Below are 11,117 nucleotides of genomic sequence, written 5' to 3'. Positions count from 1 at the left end.
TAAAGAGACATAGAGTAAATATTTTCAATTTGGTGGGGCATATGATCTTTGTGATAGTTACCAAATTTGCTGTTATAGCATAGAAACAGCCATAAACAAATGAACGTGGTCTTTAAAACTTAATTTATAAGAATTATTAGTGGGCCAGATTTGGCCTATGGGATGTGGTTTTATGAACCTTGTCTCATACCATTTCATATAATGTTCAACTTGATAAACAATCAGCCAAAATTTATTTTATACAATAGAGTTTTCATATAGAACATTACATATGCTTTTATTCAGAACATACTATACATAACTGATATAAGAGTTTTCGTTCATAATATCATATAAGCACGATCAACATCTGGACTCAGCATGAAGGTCTTGGCCATTTGTAGAACGAAGCTTCAAACATAAGTCGAAAACCCACACTTTTAGTATAGATGGGGCCATAAGGCAGAAGCCATCCTGTGGGTATCTGAGAATAGTCTGGAAATTATTATCAGGCTCTCTATTTAATGGTATATCTATGCTTCTTTATATAATACAGCATGATCTCTTGAAATTAAACTTCTATAAATTAAAATGTCAAAATAAAATAAGTAACATGATAGCATTCTGTCTATGCTAAGAGAGAAAAAAATACATGGATTATGTATATATTTTGAAGAAAGAATATAGGTGTTTACTAACAATTGGATTAAAATTCATTTAAAAACTTAAGAATTCTTAGGGTATATTCCTCATGATTGTGTAAAGTCGTGTGTGTGTGTGTGCATGTCTGTGTATGTATGCAATCCCACAGAAAGTTTCCATTGTGCTTCTCTTTCTCTCATATTCTTATGCCATTCTGTGAAGATTTTTGACACACTGAGTTACCTAATGAAACATGACATGTTTAATTAGCTGTTTAATAATATTCTTCCATGATAGATTAGAAAATCCATGAAGGTAGGACCCATATTTTTCTTGTTCCTGCTATGTTCTCAGACACAATTATAATGTCTGAGGCATAGTAACCACTTAATAAATAAATAATTGTTGACATAATAAATTGAATGATCTGCTTTCATTTAGATAAATCATAAGAAGAAAACTATGCCCCAAACACTTTTTTACACAAATAATCTTCAATGAGTCATGCCTGCAACAAATTTATTATCTCATTTCATTTTTGAGACTAATTTTTTACATTTTTTTTTCTGGAAGGTACTGATAATCCATCCTTACAGGCATGCACCAGAGAAGAAAGAATGCATTCATCTGGATCCTGCACTTTGTCAAATTGGAAAATCAGTCTTCAGCTGCTGTCAGCTTAGATGGTTGCACGGAAACTGCTCAATTAAGCCTCTGATGGAGTATCAAGTAGATTGCCACTTTGGGCTACTGGATCGATAATAATAATTCCTTGTATTTGTGTAGCAAGCACTTACACTTCCAAAAAGTACTTTCACATTTATTGTCTAACCTTATCCTTACAAGAACAGGGTCAAATATAAGAGTCAGATTACCTTTTCTGTTTCACAAATGAGGACGGTTCACGACCAGAAACATTAACTGGCACTGTCAGCAGAGATAGACCAAGTATAAGAACCTAGGTTTCCGACATCTGAGTTAACTGCTTTGTTCACTAGATAATCCTGCCCTATGTACATAATTTATGATGTACATGTAGCTTTTTTAAAGGGTAGTAATAGAAACACAGTTAACCATTTATCTACCATTTCTAAGAAGACAAAAATGATGAGGATCAAGCACAGTAATTTAATGATCTCTGATTACCAAATCAGAGAAAGCATTCCAGGAAGACAGTGGGGTGTAGTGCAAAGATAATAGGCCCTGAGGCCAGACAAATATGGATTCTTTTCTCAGCGTTGGGACATACTAAAGTTCATGGCCACATCTGAAAATAAGACTATAAATTATGGCTACTAGGTTTGTTTTGTTTAGATTTGAGGATTAAATGTGATCATGTGTGTGGGAGTAGGCATTTCAGCAGCAAATCCATTTTTATTTACTTTGTCTGAGATTACTACATACCTTCCTAAAGTTGACTCATCTCTTCTATATCATCCATATCAATAATAAAAAATCCAATTTGATAGTGGTGGCATTTTATTCACTAAAACTCTGTTTCCCAGAATCCAGATAAATAAAGAGTAGCTGACTCTTTGGCTTTGACCAATGACAAGTAAAAGCAAGTTGTCTGGCACGATTTATACGTATGTGAGACACAGCATATGCCTTTTTTCTTTGCCCTTCCACTTCTTGCCTGGCACCTGAACATAAAGGTGGAGTAGACACCTGTGACCACAAGGGGGCACAAATACATCCTAAGGATGGTTGATGGGATTCTGGAAAGACCCTAAGACCCTGATTGCATCATGGAGTCATGGTATACTCCTAAATATCCTACGTTCAAATCATCTTGTGACAAAAAGTAAAGATACTAATTAAGTCATTCTTTGGAGTAATATGTGTCACAGCCAAACATAATTTTCATGTGATATAACTAATTTCCTTTTTTTTCCATTGTTTAAAGGATTTCGTAATCCATCTTGTATAGCACTAATTGGTATAACATTTTTAAAATAAATAGATAATATGCTGATATGCTCTGGGTCAGCTACTACACTAAGAACATGACTTAGTGACAAAATCAGTTACAGATGAAGTCAGAGTTCAAACTCAGGTAGGTGTATCAGACCCAGAGTATGAGCTCTCCCCACGATTTAGGGTCCAGTATAGTTTAAGTGTTTTTTTTTATTTGCCACCCACATGACATTTTCAGGCATATATCTAAGTGCTTGATGTGATGTTCCTTAATTAAATTCTTACAACACCTCTATGAGATAGGGGTGACTATTATTAAATTTTTCAGATGAGGAAAGCCAGTTTTAGAGATGATGGAGAGAATTGTATGAAGAGATGAAGAAAAGAATTTCAGACATGACGAATTTCCCAGGAGCACACTTCTAGGGAGGAACAGAGTAACAGAGACTCAAATGCAGCAGAATTTGATTCTAAATCCACATTTCTAATGACTGTAATATGCCACCGATCCACTTATAGAATGTCATTGTCCCAATTTCTGCTAAGAGAAATGTGATTACTCAAAACAGAACTTTTTCAAGAAAGGCTAGAAGTTGATTTCTATGTACTGGTTGGAGAGGAGGACACATCACATCAAGTTTTCATTTTTATTCAAAGCTGTGTTTTAGGGGATCCAAGCTGACTAAATCCTTAAAATATGGTATATCCTCCCATTAAGTCACTAATAATGTGACAGATTTCATACAGCTTAAGGAATCAAATACATTCCTCAGCATATTCTGAGTAGTGTTCTTTGTGGCTGATATCTACATTTGTAGAAAAATCCCATTGTTAACCTTTCAACCCCTAGGGATAGAGATAAATCAGTCTCCACTGCCTGGTACAAAATTATCAGATTTCTTATTTCATTTTTTAAAACTTCTCTCATGTGAAGCCAGACAGCAGCATTTCTGTTTTCTTCCCCCTAGCATCTGGAATATCCATGATCTAGGATATATTTCTGTGGATTTGGAGCCTAAAATGTCACCACATGCTGCTGCTAATAATAACACATAATAATAACTGCTGTGAAAGTTCTTTAGCTGTCAGCTCTATTTTTATTTCATTAAAAAAATAATAATTTCAATGTCCATTGCTGTGCCTCTGAGTTCATTTACAAATCAAAAACATACTTTGCATTAAAAAAAGAAAAAGAAAAGAACAACATCCAACTCATTCAAATCTTAGGTCTCCGGCAAAGGAATCACCTAGGCTGCTAGCAAAGAATGGTGGTGATTTTTTAAGTGGCTCCAATTGAATTAGAGCACCAAAATAGTTAAAGAGGTTCAATTTATAGAATCAAAGAAGTGGATGATCTTTGAGTTTATCTGGTTCAACTTATATCTATTATATTAAGATTTCCTACTTCATGACCCCACCCAAAATGCATAAAATATGCCCCATTAATGATTCTTTTCCCTGGTATTTCCATTTATGGAAAATTTATTCTGAGCCAGTCAATTCCATTTTAAGAGTTTGAAAGTCAATGACAACATGTTCCTGTCTGTCTGTTTTGCTCCTGTTTATGTTGAGAGTAAGCTGTACTCCTTGAAGCTTTTACTCAGTAGCTCTGTTTCTGAGCTCTGCAACCAACAGACTCTTCTACACATAATGTTCCAATTATTTAAGATAGCAAGCATTTAAAGTGTCCCAAGACACTTTATTATGTGAAACGTCCCATATATAAATTTTATTCTATTTTATTTTATTTTTTAAGTTAAAAATTCCTTAATTTTTTATTCCTAGTAAAGCTACCACAATTTACAGGGCAATGAAATGTAACGAAAAGACATAATGAAGAGAAAAAGGAAAAGCTACAACAGATAAAAGACCTCAGGAATGTACATCTAATTGACACTACATTGCATTAACCAATAGTTACACTTTTTGCAAACTATGGCTAGGACAGCCCTGGACAAGACGGGTTTCCTGTTTAAGCTACATTAACTTCTCTGAGTATGGATCATTGTTCCATCTGTGGCAGATTTCTACAGTTTCTCTAATGTATTTGGGACAACTGTCTCAAAGTTATCCACAGCTTTCCTGACAACTCTTAACTCTCTCTCCTGTTGAGAACTATAACCCTTTTCTTCTGACATTGTTTGTTTGAAGAATCTTCTGCAACCATATCTACCACTTCTACCACCAGATCCATAACCACCACCATAGGGACTCACAAGCTTCTTCCACCAAAACTGCCCTCCTTCATGAGTCCATAATTTGATTGCTGTTGTCTACTATAATTCCCCAAATCATTATAGTTCCTACCACCACTGTAGTTACCTCTAAATTTTTCTCCTTCATTGTAACCACAATATCCTCCACTACCACCACCACCACATTTGCCTCCTTGGTTTCCATATCCTGGTCCGCCCCATCACAGCCTCCTCTACTACTATAACCAGGACCATCATCATAGTTGCCACCATCATCTTCTCTGTAACTACCTCTGCTGCCATGACCTCTACCACCATAGTCTCCTCTTCTACCAGAGTTATCACTGCATCCAAAGTTGCCTTCATGACCCATAAAGTTGCCAGATCCACCTCCTCAACCTCTTTGTGATCCAGCAGACTGCATTTCTTATTTAGAAAAGGCCTTTTTCACTTCTCAATTATGCTCATTAATAGTGTGGTATTTCTAAATGATAATTTTATCTACTGCATCATGATCATCAAACATTACAAAAGCAATCTCTTTTTTCCACTCTGCCTGTCTTCTGCAACTTCTACAGTTTCAGTACTTGCTATATCTTTTCAAAGTACTCTCTCAAAATACATTCTTCTGTATCCTCACTAATACCATCACGGAAAATTTTCTTCACTGTTAGATGGTCACCAGGCTTTACAGAGTCCTCTCTAGAAACAGTTCTCTTTGGTTCCACTATATGCCTAACCACTTTGTGTGATCCCATCCCAGCACACATTGCTGTATCTACCTCTTCCACACAAGAGTAAGTCACAAAACCAAACCCCTATGGTACCTAGGTGGCTCAGTCAGTTAAACATCGGACTCTTGATTTTAGCTCAGGTCATGATCTCACAGTTCATAGGTTCGAGCTCCTCATCAGGCTCTGCACTGGCAGCACAGAGCCTAGTTGGGATTCTCTCTCCCAAAATAAATAAATAAGTATTTTTAAGGGGGGGGGGGCATTGTCTTCTTTATAAAATATAAGAAACAAAAACAAAACCCCCAGATTTGGACAGAGGGAGTCTCATCACCACCCAATCTGTAAGTGTGCCCCATTTTCAAGATATTCTCTTTAACTATCATCTGTAGCCAATCAACAGTTTTTCAGCTGCTCCCATTCCTTTGGATCATCACCCCTCTTCCCTACCTACAGCAGTGATGCCCAAAGTTGGGCTGGAGGTGACCTTACCTCCATTTTGAGACCACCTATATGTAAAATTTTAAATAACTCCACAGCATCTAAGATAGAACTTACTCAGCTGACTTTACAGAAAAAAAAACCCATTTCAAAACTAGCAGAATCCTAGATGTGGTCTAAGGACACATAATACTAAAATGAAATGGACAATAATATTTCTTATGAAACCTTTCCATAAAAGTGATGTGAGGATGGCCCAGAGTCCTTCAACACCCATATTATCAACAGCAGTCATCACATAAATGCTCCATCTAATCTGACAGTATAGTAGGTGTCCTCCATCCCTGTATCACCCCCAACCCCAACCTTAGTTGCCGCCTCCTAACCCTATCCCTCCTCCTTACTTCCTGCCTCCTCCCTGGAGTTGGAATCAGTAAACCACTGCTACCCACCTTTGGCATCAGCCTTTTGCCTTATGGAATACTCTTAACTGATCTTCCTTTCTTCAAATAACAACTCATTCACTACTCCCCTAACTTCCCTAGTCAAATATCATGTTATAAAACCTCAAAAGGCCATAGATCTCTGCATCCAAGACTTGTAAAGACATCAACCAGTGTGATTTTACATTTATTCAATAGACATCTGTCTATCTGTTTAGATTATAAATATGGGGAAGAGAGACTAGTTCTGGTTTTGCTTATGTGTATCCTCAGCACTGAGCTCAAATCTTAGTTCATAGTGGATAATCAATAAATGTTTGTTGAATTAAAGACTGGATGGCTAAAATAAAAAATGACATAAATATAATTTTTGGTGAGACATAGAGGATAGACTGGTGGCAATAGTTCTAGTACAATAAATGGACTGAACCCTAACTGCCTGTGTGTGTGAATGTATGCATGTATACACCTATGTATTTGCATATGTTTACGAGTTAAAAGGAGGTGGCAGAATGAGAATGGAGATAAGCAATAAGAAATAGGCTAAATCTCAGTCCATAAAGCGGTATCTGGAGTGGAGAAATAAGTAGAATCTCTGAATTAGATTCTCTTAGACTCTTGGTCTCCTCCATGGTGAGGCTACTGTCTTTCCTCCATGCCTATGGAAAGTGGAGGTTTTATTCTCTGAAGGGCTGAACCAAAGTCCACATTTAGAGACATGAGGCAGTATTGGCAATGATATTAAGGAGGGATGCAAAATGAAATGAGGAGAGAGAGATAAAATGAGTATGTATGATACTGCTAGCACCTCTCTTAGAGTACAGGCTATTAGGATTATGCCATTTGGGCTGGAAATTAGAACATTCCGTGTGTTCAAGTCCTCAGAGAAGAGATTAGGTAGGATTATATGTGTAGGAGATTAAATGGAGAAAGGACTATGGAGACTAGAGGGGAGAAAGGAAGAGTAAGCAAGGGAGTCTTTAGGCTACTTGTAGGTGAGGGAGACAGAGGGGGATGGGAAGGAGGAGGAGAAGGAAAAGAACAAGGAAAATGAGGAGGAAGAGAAGGAAGAGGGGAAGAGGAGAAGGAAGAGGAAAAGGAGGAGGCAGGAGGAACAAGGAGAGGAAGGGAAGAAAAAGTGATGATGATCTGTCGCCCAGAATTAAATCAAATATCACTTATATATTTTTATTGATAACAAGAGTGCCTTCCAAGAGTTTACACAAAACTCAAAATATATCTTTTGTTCCATCTCTTCATACTGAACTATGGGAGCTTCATGTATTTCAAATTAAATATTATTTTTCATTTCCATTCTCTGGAAGCAGAGCTTGTGTCTTCCATGTTTTGTTTATCCATTAACTGGGTTTTCTACACATCATTCGTCAACTCCCTGACACTCAGGTAACTCTGAAACAGCTTGTAAGAAAAAACAAAGATTGGTTTGGTAAAGAGCTATTTTATTTTATTTTTAAACGTCTATTTATGTATTTTAGAAAGAGGGAGAAGAGCAGAGAGAAAGGGAGACAGAGAATGTCAAACAGGCTTCTCTCTGCCAGCACAGAACCTGACGCGGGGCCTGAACCCATGAACCATGAGATCATGACCTGAGCCGCAATCAAGAGTTGGACGCTTAACTGACTGAGCCACCCAGGTGCCCTTGGAGGAGAGCTATTTTAGATGATGGCTGAAAGAGCTATGCTGCAGTGTGTAAGTGCCTGTAAAGTGAATAAGCTCTCTATCAGTCTGTTCCTAAGCAAGAGAGAGAAAGCTGCCATTTATGTAGAGGATGTGAATATATATATATATATATATATTTTTTTTTTTTCTAAATTTATTCCTAAAGCATCCTCCCAGGGTAACACTAGTTATTAAGTCTCTGGTTACATTTTGCAGCTGAGCAAGCCTTGAAACAAATGAGCACAAGGATCAGGAATTAGAACTCCTTTTATTCCGAAAAATGTAATTGCCTCTAATGTGCAATGCTCTTCACACTGAACTGTACATGGAGCAACTACTGAGTAAGGGTCAAAATTTCAACTTAATATTGTTTTATTAGTTTTTACTATTAATACTTGTTTCTGTTTGCGGTCATTTGCCAAACTTTAAATTATAGCTGAATCAATCTTTCACATCAAATATTTCATAAAATATTTTGAATAAAGTCATCAAGATGATGTTCAATGTGCCTGGGAGGAGGATGGGTGAACTGGGACACCAAGTGTGTGTATATGTGAGAATATCCTATCTTCCACATTCTCTGTCCAGAAGTTTCTGTCACAGCAATATTAAAGGTATCAAAATATTTTAAAAATTTGTTTTGAATTCTTCACTGTTCCCTCTCTGTTTGACTAACACTAGAATATAAGCTATGAATACCAAAATCAATGCTTCATGTGTAAGAAAACCTGTTTAAGAAAATATTTCAGAAGTATTTCCAAAACAGAGTATCTCTTGAGAATGTATCACTTCTCAGCATGTGGACCTTTGTTCCTTTAGAATTTTAGACACTATTTGTTTTGGTTTTTTAATGGCAATTTAGAGCTTATCATATTAGAATGTCTGATAACAGTTCCTACTTCCTTACACTCTGCTCTCTGTTTTCCTCCATGGTCCAGTCCAGAGTTGGTTACATTTTTCATTTCTTCATCATTTTTCTACATGCCACTTTGTTATCTTCTCAACCACTGACTAGTAAGGAAAAGCTGTTGCTATCTTACTCTTTTTCTGAGACACCTGGAAATATGAAAATCCTATTATATGCATCTTTTCTTTTTGGTAAAAATACTCAGTAGACTGTATTAGGATGACGGGATTAATAGGTTTTCCTTAACAGGTTTCAAAGAAAAAACACATTATGTGTCATCAGCTAAGTAGAATGACCCCATGGTGTGCATGCTACTGAAGAGAAAGCATATTGTGTGGCTCACTTAACATTAATAATATCCAAGTTTACCAATTCCTCCCTCCATGCCTCAAAAAATGGTTTGAAGGAAAAACACCTAAATACACATTCCAAATTAAATCCATGATAGTTTGTATGTGAAGAAAGAAAGCAAAATATGTAAATTTTCTCAAAGTTTTACCAGAAAAAAATTGTTAACATCAATGGAGACAGAAATCTTGATTATTTTCAACACTGACATTGGATAGTATGCATCAATAAAGAAGACGAAAAATTTTTTAAGCTTCCTCAATTCATACATGATAAATACTTTGAATGGCTACATATCTATTAAACAAATCCATAATATTTAACTATTATGTGCTTTTCTCATTGTTAAATTTGCTTTTCTTATAGCTTAGAATTTTGGGTGAAATTCTAAAGGATCCTAAGGCTATTATATTCCAATATGGTAGCAGCCAGTGGAAGAGGGGGGAAAATGGGGGAAAAAAACCAGCAAAACCAAATATAATTCAAAACAATATAGTTGATAAAATTTTCATTGAAAAGAAATGGTATTATCTTATAGTTTTTTTGGCTTTCATTAGCGCTAAAATTCAACAAATATTTTAAAGCTTCTGATGTGTTACCAAGAAAAAAGAGCAAAACATTTCTAGTTAGAAAAATGTGTATGCAAGTCCTGGCTAGCCAGTTTGAAATAAATTTTAAAAATGATCTTTTCTTTGGTTCAGTATATATTCTAATCAAAAGAGTTGTTCATTTATCTTCAAAATCTCAGTTTGCGATCCTTATTCTGAATTTATTTCTTCAGTTGGTTTGATGTTGAGGGTCATTAGAATTTCATTCCCCAAACATACCCAAAGTTGGTTCCTTTTAGTTTTTGAGAGCCTATAAAAAAAAAAAAAAACAAAAAACAAAAAACAAAAAAAACCCTAAAATAAAAGACAAAATTCAGTCCAGTTGTTTCCCATCTTAGTCATGTGCTTCCAAATTTTGGTTGGAGAAAGGTCCCCTGTCACCCTGAACAGTAGAAAAATATTCTTATCTAAGTTAACTCTGAGTTTACATTTTATACGAGAGCAACACTGTAGACCATAGGCCAGTTATCATAAAATGGAAAACAGAAAAAAACGAAAACAAAGTCTGATCTTCATTAGACAGGAGAATCCTTACTAGATTTATAGGGAATTTGTCATTACATCCATGTTTCTGCACAATAGAGGATGCATTTTTCAGCCATATTTCAGCCTGACAAACTTATCATGAAAATTTATCCAGAACTCAGGGGCGCCTGGGTGGCTTAGTTGGTTCAGCGTCTGACTTCAGCTCAGGTCATGATCTCATGGTTCGTGGGTTCGAGCCCCCCGTCGGGCTCTGTGCTGACAGCTCAGAGCCTGGAGCCTGTTTCGGATTCTGTGTCTCCCTCTATCTGACCCTCCCCTGTTCACGCGGTCTCTCTCTCTCTCAAAAAAAAAAAAAAAATTAAAAAACCAATAAAAAAAAAAAAAGAAAATTTATCCAGAACTTAGAAACAGGAAGAAAGATTATTGGGAATATTTTAAGTATAGTGTTGGGAGTAGCTCACCCTTCCTGAGGACTGTCTCATTGTCTAGGGTGGACAACTTTGATCACAAATGTACTAATCAGAATATTTCACAATTGTATAGTATTAGAAATTAATTTTTATAGAACTGATAGTCATGCACATTATTCTTGTCTAAGAGAGTTGCAAATGATTCTTCAACAATAGCAATTCAAATGATTTCTGGCCAGGAGTAAAAGTAATCAAAGGTTACTCTCTCGTCTAGCAGATATTAACCATTAATCAGTCATGTACTAATTAGCAAATTTATTTCTGCATTTC

At 36.1% G+C, this 11,117-nt stretch overlaps 1 pseudogene; it reads right to left on the bottom strand.

Annotated features, from left to right (window-relative positions):
• Positions 1 to 4,565: 4,565 nt before the first annotated feature.
• Positions 4,566 to 11,117, bottom strand: part of LOC120220658 — a 59,024-nt pseudogene continuing 52,472 nt past the window's right edge.

Source organism: Hyaena hyaena, unplaced genomic scaffold, assembly GCF_003009895.1.
Source record: "Hyaena hyaena isolate Hyena2069 unplaced genomic scaffold, ASM300989v1 scaffold_718, whole genome shotgun sequence".
In the NCBI taxonomy this organism is placed as follows: Eukaryota; Metazoa; Chordata; class Mammalia; order Carnivora; family Hyaenidae; genus Hyaena; species Hyaena hyaena.
This window is presented reverse-complemented; position numbering and strand designations above follow the sequence as displayed.